Here is a 19410-nt window from a genome sequence, read left to right on the forward strand (position 1 = left end):
CATTGTTTCCTGTGTTTATTAACGCTTCCCTAAATCTTGAGCTTCTGCTCCCTTCCAGGATCCAAGTGGAAATCAGGCTGTCTGTTTTTCTCAGCATGCACCAGCCTTTCCTGACATTGAATCGTGGCATGTGTGGCAAAGTTTGTCGTTTTTCTCCCCTTCTCTGCCCTGCCCTGCCCTGTGGAGCAGACTGCAGAAGGTCATTTCCTTGGAACTTGTGTTCCCACCAAGGCAAGGGCAAATTGCCCTGAGCATCTTCCAATGGAGAAACGCAGCTTGCTGCCGATGCAGGCAGTCCAGTGGTATGTTCAAATTGGGCTGTATCGCTTTGGAAATGTCACCTCCATGTGAGATGATGGTTTAACCAAACATCAGACAATCCCGACAGCATGAAGATGGGTGGGTCTCACTTCCGGCCCTCCAGAGTAAACCACGTAACTTGTTGATCATTGCTGTTGCATTGTTTCATGTTTGGAAGGGCAGAGGATGTGTCTCTGTTCCGCAGATGAGAGATGAAGATCGGTTGGGGTAAGGATATACTTAGCTGAGGAATGACTCTGACAGGAGTCCTAGGCAAGGACCGAGGGAGAAGGAACGGTGGCTCAGTGGTTAGCACTGCTGCCTCACAGTGCCAGATACCCCAGTTCAGTTCCAGCCTCAGGCAGCTATCTGTGTAGAGTTTGTACATTCTCCTCATGTCTGCGTGGGTTTCCTCCAGGTGCTCCATTTTCCTCCCGCAGATCAAAGATGTGCAGGTCAGGGTGGATTAGCTGCGATTATGTATAGGTTAGGTGCATTTAGTCAGGAGTAAATGTAGAATAATAGGGTAGGGGGAATGGGTCTGGATGGGTTACTGTTCAGAGGGTCAGTGTGGACTTGTTGGGCTAAATGGCCTGTTTCCACACTGTAGGGATTCTGTGAAAATCCCATTAACCCACAGTGTTGGGGAGGAAGGGGTGAAGGAGAGGTACATGGTTGTGTCTGTGGCAATAACTGGTCACTTGCCTCTCTGAGGAACGTCCACAGCAAGTGTATTGGTGAAGAAATACTGAGAGAAACTCTGTTTCACTTCTGGGTCAATAATATTGCAGGATATAATATCATAGAATCCCGACAGTGTGGAAACAGGCCATTTGGCCCAACAAATCCACACTGACCCTCCAGAGAGTAACCCATTCCCCTACTACTTTATATTTACCCCTGACTAATGCACCTCATCTACACATTGTGTACACAATGGGCAATTTAGCTTGGCCAATTCACCTCACTTGTGCATCGTGGGAGGAAACTGGGGCACCCACAGTTGCCTGAGGCTGGAATCGAACCCAGGTCCCTGGTGCTGGGAGGCAGTAGTGCTTACCACTGAGCCACTGTGTCACCCAATATAGTTTGCAAGGTTAAAGAAAGCGAATGATTCTGAAAGGGTTGACACAAGTAATTTTTCCTCTGAGCTAGGGAATGGAGGATGCTGTTGGGGACACAGTCTCACGATAAGGGTGGGATGTCAGAGATGAGGAGTTCCTTCACTCAATGGGTGGGGAATCTTTTGGAATACTTCCCACCAGAGGGTTGCAGATACAGTATGGAATAGATTTCAGGCTGCAGTGGATTTTCCCAGGGACTGCAGGGACATTGGGAGTGGACTGGGAAGTTGAAGCCCAAGATGAGCTGTATTGAATGGTGGGGCAGGTTCACCGGTAGAATGGTGTACTCCAGCTCCTCTTTCTTAGGGGATTGAGGTAATTATTTGTGATTAATAGGGCACGAGGATAAAATAACATCACCGATGTGAAACTAGAAATAGATCATGTGGTGGGTGTTCCCCAGGGAATACTACAGCCAACTGTTTTGGAGACCAACTAGAGGACCAGGGAGGTGAATATGAAAGTAAAAACAAATTAATCAATCATGGGAGATTTCAGCTAGCCCCAAGTAAGCTGGGAAGCTTCACACAGCATTGCCCTTTGATGAGAAGGACCCTGCTTGTCACTGGCTGCTCGTGTGTTCCCTTTTCTTCCTATTGTTAGAAAAATAAATAAAGATTTGTACCCCATTGTCTTTCACTGTGTCTCACACTTGCATTCACACACACAACCTGGGTGCTGGGGAAAACATAAGCACAACTGCAGTTAGGCGGTAGTGTGGGGGCAGGGGGAAAAAAGATAACCAGGAGATTTAGAATTGCCTTCGTATAGGGGAGTGTGTGTGAGATGGCTAGTGTGTTCCTGCTGCTACTAATGTCAAAAAATATAAACAGGAGATTTCAAATCCCCTCAGTGGTTTCATATTTTGGAAGTCTGTCTTATTTACTTCTCCAGATTTCTGGAGTTTTTTGAGTAAGGCTGTGATTTGGTTCTCTAGTTGTGGGGTCGGGTCTATCGCCACTTGTTGATATCTGCAAGTAGTGCGTTCGCTTTTTCAATGTAGTCTCTTTGGTTTAAAATGACTGTCAAGTGTCCTTTAACTGCAGGTAGGATAACAATGTTTCTTAAATTTTTTTTTAGTCTTTCTAGTACTTTCTTGTGTATTGAGTGTGTTTTCTTCTGTTTTTCTGCTTCATGGTGGTGTGACTACCTGTCTTGAGTTTGCTAGGTTTCAGTTTGCTGGCAAGAATTCCTGAAGACCATCACGATAGAAGAGATGAAATAATGGTCCCCTTTGATGTGACAGCCCTGTCCACATCAATCAACATCAACCTGGCCAAGGAAACACTGACTACACTATTGGAAGACCCAAAGAGACATACACCAAAAACCACCAACTTCATCAGCAAGGATAATGTCATCAAGCTAGTGGACCTACGTCTTACCACCCACTTCACCTTCAACAACAAAACCTACAGACAAATCAATGGAACGCCTGTGGGATCTCCAATATCAGGGTTCTTAGCAGAGGCAGTAATGCAGGGACTCGAACAAGTAGCTCTGCCAACCATCTAACCCAAACTTTGGGTCCGCTACAGGGATGACACCTTTGTCATCACTACATGAAACAAATTAGAGGAAACCTTCAAGACCATCAATAATACCCTCACTGGCATAAAATTCACTACAGAGGAGGAAAACAACAACAAACTACCATTCCTAGATGTCACAGTAGGGCGAACAGCCAATGGGGGAACTTCAAACTAGTGTCTTCAGGGAAACAACACACACAGATCAAATACTGAACTACGGAAGCAATCACCCCAACGCCCACAAACACTGCATTAGAACGTTATTCCAACAAGCCACCACACACTGCAGCACAGAGGAACTACGCAGAACACAGCATCTGTGCAGTGTATTCAAAAAGAATGGGTACCTAATGAACACAGTCTGCCAATTTCTCAGCAACAAACCCCAACCAAGCAGACCAAACATGTCCAGAAACCCTAGCCACTTTCCCCTACATCAAAGACATCTCACGGTAGCCCACAGACCCACCAACACACTAAAACAGCAGCTAATGAACTTGAAAGACCCTACACAGACAACAAGCAAAACTAATGTCATTTACAAAATACCTTGCAAGAACTGTAACAAACGCTACATTGGACAAAAGAGAAAAGTAACCACCAGGATACATGAACATCAACTAGCCCCAAAACAATCTCTCTCTCTCTCTCTCTCTCTCTCTCTCTCTCTCTCTCTCTCTCTCTCTCTCTCTCTCAAATATCCTTACATACAGATGAGGAAGGACATCACTTCGACTGGGACAACACATCCATCCTAGGGCAAGCCAAACAGAGACCTGCACAAGAATTCCTAGAAGCATGGCATTCCAACCAGAACTCTATTAACAAACACATTGACTTGGATCTGACTTACCACCCCCTGAGAAAATGAACAAGAAATGACATCACCAATTTAAAGAAACCCAAACATGTGAATAGAAAGCAGGAATCATCAGCAGTGCTTCATCCAGAGGCTCACTGAAGATGTTACCTAGTGTGGTGACAAAATGTCTGAAGATGAATCTTCCAGCTCAGCGAGCAAACCTACATCCAGAACCTCAACCTGAGTTACAAATCTTCTCAAAACGTGCTAATAGGTGTCTTTTCCCTAGGCTGGAGGATTTCAAGGCTAGGGGGCATATTTTTAAGGTGATGTGGGAGATTTTTTAAAAAGGACATGGGCAAATTTTATACACAGAAGGTTGTTCATGTGTGGAAGGAACTTCCTGAGGAAGTGGTGGATGTGAGTAAAGTCACACCATTTAGCTAAGTGCATGAATAGGAAAGTTTTGGAGGGATATGGACCAGGAGCAGGCAGGTGGGATTAGTTTAGTTTGGGAATGTGGTTGGTGTGGACAGATTGGGCAGAAGACTCCGTTTCCATGCTGTATGACACAAGTCCACTTGGCTGATCTCATTACAATCTGGGGTCACGAATTCCAAAGCTTCCTGTTAATCTACCTTGCATTATTCCAGAACCTGCAGTGAACATTAATAAGGAAACAGTCAGTCGGAGGGGAGGCAATGTTGGGGTGATCTAGCAATCAGAAACCTAGTATAATGCTCTTGGGACCTGGGTTCAAAACCCTCGCTGGCTAATAGAAAGCTTGAAATCAATTAAACCTGGAAATAAAGGTCAGCCTGTTTGTAACCATTGTTGTAAAGCCCATCCAGCTTACTAATGTCCTTTTGGACTCTCCTTCAATAGCTCAGCTGGCAGAGGGGAGGACTGTAGTGTATCACAAATCTATCACTTTATAGAAGGCCGAGTGACTGAGAAGGTGCACACTCAGCTCCCAGTGATGGTGGTAGGTGAGCAAGCAGTGTGACAGGGACGTGCAGTGTGACAGGGACATACAATGTAACAGGGTCTTGCAGTGTAACAGGGACATACTGTGTAAGAGAGACATGGTGTGTAACCGAGATATGCAGTGTGACAAGATCATGCAGTGTGACAGGGACATATAGTGCGACAGAGACATGCAGTGTGACAGGGACAAGCAGTGTAACAGGGACATACACACTGCAAGACTCTGTTACATTGTAAAAGGGACATACTGTGTAATAGAGACACGGTGTGTAACAGAGATATGCAGTGTGACAAGATCATACAGTGTAGCTGGGTCATGCAGTGTGACAGGGACACGCAGTGTGACAGGGATGCGCAGTGTGACGGGGACACTCAGGATGACAGGGACACTCAGTGTAACAGTGACTTGAAGTGTGACAGGGACATACAATGTAACAGGGTCTTGCAGTGTAACAGGGTCTTACTGTGTAATAGGGACGCGCAGTGTGACGGGGACGCGCAGTGTGACGGGGACGCGCAGAGTGACAGGGACACGCGGTATGACAGGGACACGCAGTGTGACAGGGACACGCAGTGTAACAGGGACGTGCAGTGTGACAGGGACACGCAGTGTGACAGGAACACACAGACTAACAGAGACATGCCGTGTTACAGGGACACGCAGTGTAACATGTAAGAGGGACACGCAGTGTAAGAGGGACACGCAGTGTAAGAGGAACACGCAGTGTAAGAGGAGCACGCAGTGTAAGAGGAGCACGCAGTGTAAGAGGAGCACGCAGTGTAAGAGGAGCACGCAGTGTAACAGGGACACGCAGTGTGACAGGGACACGCAGTGTAAGAGGAGCACGCAGTGTAACAGGGACTCGCTGTGTAAGAGGGACACGCAGTGTGACAGGGACACGCAGTGTGACAGGGACACGCAGTGTGACAGGGACACGCAGTGTAAGAGGAGCACGCAGTGTAAGAGGAGCACGCAGTGTGACAGGAGCACGCAGTGTGAGAGGGACGCGCAGTGTGAGAGGGACGCGCAGTGTGAGAGGGACGCGCAGTGTGAGGGACGCGCAGTGTGACAGGAACACGGGAACACGCAGTGTAAGAGGAACACGCAGTGTGACAGGGACACCCAGTGTAAGAGGAGCACTCAGTGTGACAGGGACACGCAGTGTGACAGGGACACGCAGTGTAAGAGGAACACGCAGTGTGACAGGGACGCGCAGTGTGACAGGGACGCGCAGTTTAAGAGGAACACGCAGTGTGACAGGGACACGCTGTGTAACAAGGACACGCAGTGTTAGAGGAACACGCAGTGTGACAGGGACACGCAGTGTGACAGGGACACGCAGTGTAACAAGGACACGCAGTGTAAGAGGAACACACAGTGTGATAGGGACACGCAGTGTAACAAGGACACGCAGTGTAAGAGGAACACGCAGTGTGACAGGGACACGCAGTGTGACAGGCACATGCAGTGTAACAGGAACATGCTGTGTGACAGGGACATGCCCTCCTAGTGCAATGTAATACCTTCATGTCTCCAATTGGTATTAAATCTATCTGATTGAAGATGCCAAAAGCTCTGGGAAGGTCAAGGTTTTACTCCATGTCAGAACTACGCACCGTGGACAACTCCCTTTATTCGAACCACCCCCCGTGTCTTGAGCTGTCTGCATTGATAATACGACACATCACGGATTGGAGCCTTTTTCTGTCCTCAACCCTCACTCTGGGAATGAAACATGTTGACTGTGGGACAATGGCAGATGGGACTAGATCGGGTTGGGATATTTGGTCGGCATGGACGAGTTGGGCCAAAGCTATTTCTGTGCTGTACATCTCTGTGACTATGACGCTCAGTCTCTGCACTGGCTAAAGTGCTAGAAACATCAGAAACATAAACAGGCTGTTGCTGGAAAAGCTCAGCAGGTCTGGCAGCATCTGTGGAGTTAATGTTTCAGGTCAAGTGACCATTTCTGAGGAAATGTTACTGGACCAGAAACGCTGAGTCTGATTTCTCTCCCCAGATTTTGCCAGACCAGCTGAGCTTTTCCAGCAATTTTGTTTCTGATTTATAGCAACCACAGTTCTTTCAGTTTTTGGTTTTCGAAACATTTTCTCTTTATTTGTGCAATTTAAATATCTTTCATATCTTCAAATATTTTCCTGAGCTGATTAATCCTGACTTCTCTCATCTCACTTTCTGACTGAATCCCTGGCAGTATTTTAATAAAACTCTTCTGCCTACTTTGCAAAACCCTGATATTGTTCCTAATATCTGATCCCTGGTACTGATAGTCCATACATTTCTCTCTTAATGAAGCCGAGATTTCCGCGTATTTCATAACCAACCTTTTCAACTTATCCTCAGAATGCCATTCTCTGGTCATGCAGCTCCTTTAAAAACGTTAGTTTTTCATTCTCCATCCAATTCCCAATGAATTGTGTCACCTCATGATTCTCTGCATGAGGTTTGACCTTCCACTCCACTTCCTCAAATCTCTAAGAACCTATCCCACTTTTTACAATGTACCCACATCCTGTGTCAAGCCTTGAAATTACCTGCTCAAGTACAGTTCATCAAAAACCTCTATGGAGTTGTTATCCCAAGACAGACCTGTAGGGGTCAGCCACACACACACACACACACACACACACACATATATTCCTGTACATCACAGTCTGAGACTTAAACCAATTTACATGCTCTAAGAATCTGAAAGGTTTAATGATAAGAAGCGCATTAAACACCACACCATATGATGATGCCAGATGATGCCAGGTGGGCAATAACTTTTGAATCTCGAAGGAGCGTTCTCAAACACTGGGGACTCCCTCATGGTCTCAGTCTTAGATTCACACCAGTGTAACTCGTACCCAGAGCCATAGAGTCACGCAACATGGAAACAGACCCTTCAGCCCAACTTGTCCACACTGACCAGAGATCCCAATCTGACCTAGTCCCATTTGATAGCATTTAGCCCATATCCCTCTAAACCCTGCCTGTTCATATACCCATCCAGATGCCTTCTAAATGTTGTAATTGTACCAGCCTCTACCACTTCCTCTGGCAGCTCATTCCATACACCTACCACCCTCTGTGTGAAAAAGCTGTCCCTTACTTCACTTTTTAAATCTTTCCCCTCTCACCCTAAACCTACACCCTCTAGTTCCGGACTCTTCCACCCCGGGGAAAAGACCTTGTCTATTTACCCTATCCATGCCCCTCATGATTTTATAAACCTTCAATCCCACAGAGCCTATCCCCGCTGTGTGGTCTACCTGCACATGTCAGCTGTGGCTCGGAGAAACAAGATTGTATTCAAACCCAATCACCAACGCTCTGCAGTACAAAGGGAGTGCGACATTGTCAGGGTCACCGTGCCGTTTGGAAAAGATATTAAAATGAGGCTGTGCAGGAGGAGTAATTGATTTCATGTTGAGGAAATAGGTAAGGGTTTCCTCAGTGAACCAGCTAATCTTTATTCCCCAGTCAATGCTGGCTAAATACATTACCCAGTCATTAGCAATTTACAGTTCACCGGATCTCTCTGTGCAGACATTTTTTATCATGTTTCTGACATTTTAGCAGTCGCAACAATTCAGAAGAGCATTACTGGCTGGAAAGCCCTTTCAGAAATCTGGTGATCATGAGACAGGTGATATAAAAATAATTATTTTAAACAGACCCTGCTCCATTACACAGTCCATTCCCCAATTACACAGACCCTGCTCCATTACACAGTCAATTCCCCTTTTACACAGACCCTACTCCATTACACAGTCCATTCCCCATTACACAGACCCTGCTCCATTACACAGTCCATTCCCCTTTTACACAGACCCTGCTCCATTACACAGTCCATTCCCCAATTACACAGACCCTGCTCCATTACACAGTCAATTCCCCTTTTACACAGACCCTACTCCATTACACAGTCCATTCCCCATTACACAGACCCTGCTCCATTACACAGTCCATTCCCCTTTTACACAGACCCTGCTCCATTACACAGTCCATTCCCCAATTACACAGACCTTGCTCCATTACACAGTCAATTCCCCTTTTACACAGACCCTGCTCCATTACACAGTGAATTCCCAAATTACACAGACCCTGCTCCATTACACAGTCCATTCCCCATTACACAGACCCTGCTCCATTACACAGTCCATTCCCCAATTACACAGTCCCTGCTCCATTACACAGTCCATTCCCCAATCACACAGACCCTGCTCCATTACACAGTCCATTCCCCAATTACACAGACCCTGCTCCATTACACAGTCCATTCCCCAATTACACAGACCCTGCTCCATTACACAGTCCATTCCCCAATTACACAGACCCTGCTCCATTACACAGTCCATTCCCCAATTACACAGTCCCTGCTCCATTACACAGTCCATTCCCCAATCACACAGACCCTGCTCCATTACACAGTCCATTCCCCAATTACACAGACCCTGCTCCATTACACAGTCCATTCCCCAATTACACAGACCCTGCTCCATTACACAGTCAATTCCCCTTTTACACAGACCCTACTCCATTACACAGTCCATTCCCCATTACACAGACCCTGCTCCATTACACAGTGAATTCCCAAATTACACAGACCCTGCTCCATTACACAGTCGATTCCCCAATTACACAGACCCTGCTCCATACACAGTCCATTCCCCAAATACACAGACCCTGCTCGATTACACAGTGCATTCCCAAATTACACAGACCCTGCTCCATTACACAGTCCATTCCCCAAATACACAGACCCTGCTCCAGTACGCAGTGTATTCTCTAATCACACAGACCCTGTTCCATTACACTGTCCATTCCCCAATTACACAGATGCTGCTCCATACACAGTCCATTCCCTAATTACACAGACCCTGCTCCATTACACTCCATTCCCCAATTACACAGACCCTGCTCCATTACACAGTCCATTCCCCAACTACACAGACCCTGTTCCATTACACAGTCCATTCCCCTTTTACACAGACCCTGCTCCACTACAAAGTCCATTCCCCAATTACACAGACCCTGCTCCATTACACAGTCCATTCCCCATTACACAGACCCTGCTCCAGTACGCAGTGTATTCTCTAATCACACAGACCCTGTTCCATTACACTGTCCATTCCCCAATTACACAGATGCTGCTCCATACACAGTCCATTCCCTAATTACACAGACCCTGCTCCATTACACTCCATTCCCCAATTACACAGACCCTGCTCCATTACACAGTCCATTCCCCAACTACACAGACCCTGTTCCATTACACAGTCCATTCCCCTTTTACACAGACCCTGCTCTATTACACAGTCCATTCTCCATTACACGGACCCTGCTCGATTACACAGTCCATTCCCAAATTACACAGACCCTGCTCCATTACACAGTCCATTCCCCATTACACAGACCCTGCTCCATTACACAGTCCATTCCCCATTACATGGACCCTGCTCGATTACACAGTCCATTCCCAAATTACACAGACCCTGCTCCATTACACAGTCCATTCCCCAATTACACAGACCCTGCTCCAGTACACAGTGTATTCTCTATTCACACAGACCCTGTTCCATTACACAGTCCATTCCCCAATTACACAGATGCTGCCTCATACACAGTCCATTCTCCAACTACACAGACCCTGCTCCATTACACAGTCCATTCCTCTTTTACACAAACCGTGCTCCAGTACACAGTGTATCTCCAATTACACAGACCCAGCTCTATTACACAGTCCATTCTCCAATTACCCCGACCCAGCTTCATTACACAGTCCATTCCCCAATTACACAGACCCTGCTCCAGTACACAGTGTATTCTCTATTCACACAGACCCTGTTCCATTACACAGTCCATTCCCCAATTACACCGACCCGGCTCCATTACACATTCCATTCCCCTCTTACACAGACCCGGCTCCATTACACAGTCCATTCCCCAATTACACAGACCCTGCTCCATTACACAGTCCATTCTCCAATTACCCCGACCCAGCTTCATTACACAGTCCATTCCCAAATTACACAGACCCTGCTCCAGTACACAGTGTATTCTCTATTCACACAGACCCTGTTCCATTACACAGTCCATTCCCCAATTACACCGACCCGGCTCCATTACACATTCCATTCCCCTCTTACACAGACCCGGCTCCATTACACAGTCCATTCCCCAATTACACAGACCCTGCTCCATTACACAGTCCATTCTCCAATTACCCCGACCCAGCTTCATTACACAGTCCATTCCCCAATTACACCGACCCGGCTCCATTACACATTCCATTCCCCTCTTACACAGACCTGGCTCCATTACACAGTCCATTCCCCAATTACACAGACACTGCTCCATTACACAGTCCATTTCCCTCTTACACAGACCCAGCTCTATTACACAATCCATTCCCCAATTACACCGACCCAGCTTCATTACACAGTCCATTCCCCAATTACACAGACCCGGCTCCATTACACAGTCCATTCCCCTCTTACACCGCCCCAGCTTCATTACACAGTCCATTCCCCTCTTACACAGACCCGGCTCCATTACACAGTCCATTCCCCAATTACACAGACCCGGCTCCATTACACAGTCCATTCCCCTCTTACACAGACCCGGCTCCATTACACAGTCCATTCCCCAATTACACAGACACTGCCCCTTTACACAGTCCATTCCACAATTACACCGACCCGGCTCCATTACACATTCCATTCCCCTCTTACACAGACCCGGCTCCATTACACAGTCCATTCCTCAATCACACAGACCCTGCTCCATTACACAGTCCATTCCCCAATTACACAGACACTGCCCCATTACACAGTCCATTCCCCACTTACACCAACATTGCTCCATTACCCTGTCCATTCCCAAATTACACAGACCCTGCTCCACTACACAGTCCAACCACAATTACACAGACCCGAACTATTTGCCATCAGCGGTTACACTATCCATGGTATCCCCAGTGGATGAGTATGTCATGATATTGAATTTTCTGAGGTTGCTCCTCATCACAGCTGACAATATCAGACATTGGAGACGGAAAGATCTAGTCCTTTCCAAATTGAAACAATTGCCCTTAATGGGAGAAACCAAAGGGCCATCACAACAAGAATGAACACCTTTATGGATCTGGAGAGACCAGCTCACGATAGATGATAGGAAGGAAGAGTGATTGTCCCGAGCAAAGGTCGGCACCAGATACTGGCTGGTCACCATCAGGGTCATCCAGGGGTCTCCAGAATGTTGGTGAGAAGTTATGTCTGTTAGCCAGGCTTGAAGGAGACATAGCCACGTTGGTGGGGCAGTGCCCAGCATGCCAACAAGGACAGGAAGTACCATCAGTAACTCTCCCAAACTGTTGGAAATGTCCAGGTGAACCCTGGATGCAGTTAGTTGTGCAGGTCTGTGTTTTTAGTCAAAGTGGCTGGAAGTGGAAAGAGTCCATTAATCAAACAGTGGAGCGATGATAGACAAATTGCGCATACCTTTTGCATAACACAGAGTAATGGAGGTATTGGTCACAGACAACAGGCCTTCGTTTACCAGCAGGGACTTTAGTTACTTCTGAAAGTTGAATGGGATATAAAGACAAATCCATACCATCTATCATCCAATGGCCTGGCAGAAAGAGCAATCCAAACTTTAAAGACTGGATGGAGGAAACAGCCTACAGCCTCGCTAGATACCAAGCCAGCATGGTTCATATTTGGTTATAGGACCGTCCCTCATGCAACAATAGGGATAACTCCAGCAGAGTTGATAATGGGTAGGAGGCTCTGCACCAGGTTAAATCTGATCTTCCCAAACCTGGGGAGGTGGGATGTTGCAATGGCATCAGGAATGCCAGACTCTGCTAAGCGAGAGAGATGACGGTTGGTGCAGGAGTCACAGGAATGGCCAAGAGGCCTGGTCAATGTGAAGTCGGGTCCAGTGATGCCTGAGGTTCAGGTAGCGACAACAGTTCTACAACAAGCACATGGACCACCTGAAAGCTACAAACTCACAAAACGTGCCACGCTCCTTAGAAAAGCTGGAAAGGCTGTGACAACCCACTTGCTTTCCCTCACCATCAAGAATTGCATCAGACACGGTGGACGTAGCTGCCTTAACACCTCTGCCACAAGGAGAAGAGAATGAAGTTCTACTGAGGCACTCCTGGCGCAAGACGTGATCTCCTCATTACACACCACCTGTATCAGTATTGAATCACAGGAGCCTGACCTGGTACTAAAACACCCAGGAGAAAACAGACCTGCCTATGTCCTCGGACTCAGAGGGGATGGGATGTAGAGATTGTAAGGGGGGTCATCAAAGTCGACCTCATACAATCTGAGTTCCCTGATTGAGGCCGTTAATCTGGTCCAATCAGGGAGCCCTGACTGACAGAAATAAATCAGAATGTCAGAGAGATTGAGCCTCTGAATGCCTGACTCCTGTGAGAGGCTATTGTCAAAGACTATGCATTTGTGAACAAAGGGTTAATGGGAATGGGAGACCGGCCTCTGAGGAATTATTACACAGGGAGAAAGTGAGGACTGATGCTGGAGATCAGAGTCGAGAGTGTGGTGCTGGAAAAGCACAGCAGGTCAGGCAGCATCCGAGGGGGAGGAGAGTCGACATTTCAGGCATAAGCCCTTCATCAGGAATGAGGCTGAGGGCCACGGGGTGGAGAGACAAAGGGGAGGGGGTGGGCGTGATTTTGGGGAGAAGGTAGCTGAGAGTGCAATCAGTGGCTGGGGGGCGGGGTAAAGGTGACAGGTCGGAGAGGAGGGTGGAGTGGATAGGTGGGAAGGAAGATGGACAGGTGGGACAGGTCATGAGGGCGGTACTGAGTTGGAAGGTTGGAGCTGGGATGAGATGGGGGGAGGGAAATGAGGAAACTAGCGAAATCCACGTTGATGCCCTGGGGTTGAAGTGTTCCGAGGCGGAAGATGAGGCGTTCTTCCTCCAGGCGTCTGGTGGTGAGGGAGCGGCGGTGAAGGAGCCCCAGGACCTCCATGTCCTCAGCAGATTGGGAGGGGGAGTTGAAATCTTGGGCCACGGGGCAGTGTGGTTGATTGGTGCGGGTGTCCCGGAGATGTTCCCTAAAGCGCTCTGCTAGGAGGCGCCCAGTCTCCCCAATGTAGAGGAGACCGCATCGGGAGCAACGGATACAATAAATGATATTAGTGGATGTGCAGATAAAACGTTGATGGATGTGGAAGGCTCCTTTAGGGCCTTGGATAGAGGTGAGGGAGGAGGTGTGAGCGCAGGTTTTCCAGTTCCTGCGGTGGCAGGGGGAAGTGCCAGGATGGGAGGGTGGGTTGTTGGGGGTTGTGGACCTGACCAGGTAGTCGCGGAGGGAATGGTTTTTGTGGAATGTGGAAATGGGTGGGGAGGGAAATATATCCCTGGTGGTGGGGTCCGTTTGTAGGTGGCGGAAATGGTGGAGGATGATGTGATGTATACGGAGGTTGGTAGGGTGAAAGGTGAGGACCAGGAGGCTTCTGTCCTTGTTGTGGTTGGAGGAGTGGGGTTCAAGGGTGGATGTGCGGGAAATGGATGAAATGCATTAGAGGACATCATCGACTACGTGGGAGGGGAAATTGTGGTCTTTAGGAGACTTCCATACACGTCATTTACTGTATCCATTGCTCCCGATGCAGTCTTCTCTACAATGGGGACACAGGATGCCTACTTGCAGAGCACTTCAGAGAACATCTCTGGGACACCTGCACCAACCAACCCCACTGCCCAATGGCTGAACACTTAACTCCCCTTCCCACTCCACCCAAAGTCTTGGGCCCTGACCCAAAGTCTTAAGTAAACAGAAGGATGGTTAATGTACAAGACGCAAGGTGGAAATAGACCAGGGCACTATAGACCTGTGAGTCTAACTTTAATGGTAGGGAAACTATTAGAGAAAATAATGAAGGAGAAAAAGTTTGGTCAGGGACAATCAACATGGCTCTGTCAGAGGGAGGTCATGCCCAGCAAAGGGTGGCAGGGTGGCTCAGTGGTTAGCACTGCGGCCTCACAGTGCCAGAGACTCGGGTTCAATTCAAGCCTCAGGTGACTGTGTGGAGTTTGCACATTCTCCCCGTGTCTGTGTGGGTTTCCTCTGGGAGCTCCGGTTTCCTCCCACAGTCCAAAGATGTGAATTGACCATGCAAAATTGCCCATCGTGTTCAGGGATGTGTAGATTAGGTGCATTAAGCAAATATAGGGTAGGTGAGTGGGTCTGGGTGGGTTACTCTTTTTAGAGTCAGTGTGGACTTGTTGGGCCAAAGGGCCTGTTTCCACACTGCAGGGATTCTAATTCTAAATATCTGGTGGGATTTTTCAAACTGTGACCAAGTGTTTGTTTGAGGGAAGGAAAGTGGATGCAGTTTATATGGATTTCAGCAGGGCCTTTAACAAGGTCCTATATGGGAAAATGATAAAAGCTGAAAGCTCACGGGATTCCAGATAACTTGGCAAGATGGATCCAAATCTGGCTTATTGACAGGAGACAGAGGGTGGGGGTAGAAGGCTGTTGGAGTGACAGAAGCCCAATGTGCTGTGGTGTACCACAGGGATCAGTGCTGGGTCCCTTATTGTGTGTGATATTTATAAATGATATAGATGAGAATATGGGGGTGGGGGGGGTGGGGGGGGTTGGGGGGGGGGGAAGTGGTATGGTTCTTCAGTAGCTTTGCAAATGACACAAAGATTGGCCTGAGTTGTTGACAGTGAAGCAGACAATGTCGGGTTACAGGAGAGTATAAAGGGATTGGTCAGCTAAGCGGGTCAGTGGCAGAGGGAATTTAACTCTGGTAAATATGAGATGATGCACTTTGGAAGAAGGAACAAGACAAGGAAGTACTCAATGAATGGCAGGACGCTAGGAAGCTCAGACGAACAGAGGGATCTTGGGTTGCCAGTCCCCAGATCCCTGAAGGTGACAGGTAATAGTACAATTACGAAGGCATGCACACTGTACACTTGACTGTATCCTGGATTATAAGAACAGGGAGATTGTATTAGAGCTGCACAGAACCTTTGGTTCGGCCACATTTGGAGTACTCTGTGCAGCTCTGGCCACTGCATTATAGGAAAGATACGATTGCACTGAAAGGGGTGCGGAGAAGATTCACCAGAATGTTGCCGGGGATGAAGCATTTCAGTGATGAAGAGAGACTGGATAATCTCAGTCGGTTTCTTTGGAGTAGAGAAGTTTGAGGGGGAACCTGGTGGGGGTGTATGAAATTGTGAGGGGCACAGATGAGGGTGAATAGAAAGCTGCTGTTCCACTTAGTTGAGGATCAACAAGGGAATATAAGTTTATAGTGAAAGGCAGAAGGTTTAGAGGGGGTTTGAGTAAAACTGCTTTCACCTAGAGGGTGGTGGGGGTCGGGAATGCACTGCTGGGGAGAGGGATTGAGGTGGGAAAACTCACAATTTTTTAAAAATGCACTTGGGTGAGCCCTTGAATATTCATGGCTTTGGCCTAGTGTGGGAAATTGAGACCCACAGCAGGTAGTATATTTATACCGTTACACACTTGAGCCAAAGGGCTTCCTCTGTACTGTGTGATTCTATGGTTGTATGACCTTGCTTCACTACAGAGTTGATTCCACTGTTACACAGTCCCATTCCCCTGTTACACAGTTCCATTTCCCTGTGACACAGTCCTATTCCCCGTTACACAGTTCATTCCCCTGTTACGCAATCCCATTCCCAGTTACACAGTCCATTCCCCTGTTACGCAATCCCATTCCCCTGCTACACAGTCCCATTCCCCTGTTACGCAATCCCATTCCCCTGTTACACAGTTCCATTCCTCTGTTACACAGTCCCATTCCCCATTACACAGTCCCATTCCCCGTTACACAGTCCATTCCCCTGTTACACAATCCCATTCCCCTGCTACACAGTCCCATTCCCCTGTTACGCAATCCCATTCCCCTGTTACACACTCCTATTCCCCTGTTACATACTCCCATTCCCCTGTTACACAATCCTATTCCTCTGTTACACAATCCCATTCCCCTGCTACACAGTCCCATTCCCCTGTTACGCAATCCCATTCCCCTGTTACACACTCCTATTCCCCTGTTACATACTCCCATTCCCCTGTTACACAATCCTATTCCTCTGTTACACAGTCCCATTCCCATGTTACACAGTCCATTCCCCTGTTACACAATCCCATTCCCCTGTTACGCAATCCCATTCCCCTGTTACACAGTCCATTCCCCCGTTACACAGTCCCATTCCTGGTTACACAGTCCATTCCCCATTACACAATCCCATTCCTTATTATACAGTCCCACTTCCCTGTTACACAGTCCATTCCCCTGTTACGCACTCCCATTCCCCTGTTACACAGTCCCATTCCCCTGTTACACAGTCCATTCCCCTGTTACGCAATCCCATTCCCCTGTTACACAGTCCCATTCCCCTGTTACGCAATCCCATTCCCTTGTTACACAGTTCCATTCCTCTGTTACACAGTCCCATTCCCCGTTACACAGTCCATTCCCCTGTTACGCAATCCCATTCCCCTGTTACACAGTCCCATTCCCCTGTTACGCAATCCCATTCCCCTGTTACACAGTTCCATTCCTCTGTTACACAGTCCCATTCCCCGTTACACAGTCCATTCCCCTATTACGCAATCCCATTCCCCTGTTACACGGTCCCATTCCCTTGTTACACAGTCCCATTCCCATGTTACACAGTCCATTCCCCTGTTACACAATCCCATTCCCCTGTTACGGAATCCCATTCCCCTGTTACACAGTCCATTCCCCCGTTACACAGTCCCATTCCTGGTTACACAGTCCATTCCCCATTCCCCTGCTACACAGTCCCATTCCCCTGTTACGCAATCCCATTCCCCTGTTACACACTCCTATTCCCCTGTTACATACTCCCATTCCCCTGTTACACAATCCTATTCCTCTGTTACACAGTCCCACTCCCATGTTACACAGTCCATTCCCCTGTTACACAATCCCATTCCCCTGTTACGCAATCCCATTCCCCTGTTACACAGTCCATTCCCCCGTTACACAGTCCCATTCCTGGTTACACAGTCCATTCCCCATTACACAATCCCATTCCTTATTATACAGTCCCATTTCCCTGTTACACAGTCCATTGCCCTGTTACGCACTCCCATTCCCCTGTTACGCAATCTCATTCCCCAGTACACAGTCCATTCCCCTATTTTACAATCTTGTTCCTTATTATACAATCCCATTCCCCTGTTACACAGTCTATTCCCCTGTTACACAATCCCGTTCCTTATCTCACGGTCCCATTCCCCTGTTACACACAGTCCCATTCCCCGTTACAAAGTCCCATTTCCACTTACAGACCCCCATTCCCCTGTTACACAGCCCATTTTCTGTTACACAGACCCATTCCCCTGTTACACAATCCCATTCCACTGATATACAGGACCATTCCCCGTTACACAGTCATTTCCCTGTAACATAGTCCATTTCCCTGTTACACAGTCCCCTTCCCCTGTTACACAGTCCCATTCCTCTGTTACACAGTCCCATACTGCTGTTACACAGTCCATTCCCCTGTTACACAGTCCAATTCCCCTGTTACACTGTTCATTCCCCTGTTGCACAGTCCCATTCCCCGTTACACAGTCCATTCCCCTGTTACACAGTCCCATACCCCTGTTACACAGTCCATTCCCCTGTTACACAGTCCCATTCCCCTGTTACACTGTCCATTCCCCCGTTACACAGTCCATTCCCCTGTTACACAGTCAATTCCCCTGTTACCCAGTCCATTCCCCTGTTACACAGTCCCATTCCCCTGTGACATTGTCCATTCCCCTGTTGCACAGTCCCATTCCCCGTTACACAGTCCATTTACTTGTGACAGAGTCCATTCCCCTGTTACTCATTCACATTCCCCGTTACACAGTCCCATTCCCCTGTTACACATTCCCATTCCCCTGTTACACAGTCCCATTCCTCTGTTACACAGTCCTATTCCCTTCCTACACAATGCCGCTCCCTGTACACAGTCCATTCCCCTGTTACACAATCCCATTCCCCTGTTACACAGTCCATTGCCTGTTACACAGTCCCATTCCCCTGTTACACAGTCCATTCCTCTGTTACACAGTCCCATTCCTCTGTTAGAAAGTCCCATACCCCTGTTACACAGTCCATCCCCCTGTTACACAGATCCATTCCCCATTACACAATCCATTCCCCTGTTACACTGTCCCATTTCCTTGTTACACAGTCCATTCCCCTGTTACAAAGTCCCATTCCCCTGTTTCACAGTCCATTCCTCTGTTGCACTGTCCCATTTAACGTTACACAGTCCATGCCCCGTTACACAGTCCCATTCCCTGTTACCCAGTCCATGCCCCTGTTACACAGTCCCATTCCCCTGTTACACTGTCCATTCCCCTGTTGCACAGTCCCATTTACTTGTTACAGAGTCCATTCCCCTGTTATTCATTCACATTCCCCGTTACACAGTCCCATTCCCCTGTTACACATTCCCATTCCCCTGTTACGCAGTCCATTCCCCTGTTACACAGTCCCATTCCCCATTACACAGTCCCATTCCCGTTACTCATTCACATTCCCCGTTACACAGTCCATTCCTCTGTTACACAGTCCCATTCCTCTGTTACAA

This window comes from Chiloscyllium punctatum, chromosome 49 (assembly GCF_047496795.1).
Source record: "Chiloscyllium punctatum isolate Juve2018m chromosome 49, sChiPun1.3, whole genome shotgun sequence".
NCBI lineage: Eukaryota > Metazoa > Chordata > Chondrichthyes > Orectolobiformes > Hemiscylliidae > Chiloscyllium > Chiloscyllium punctatum.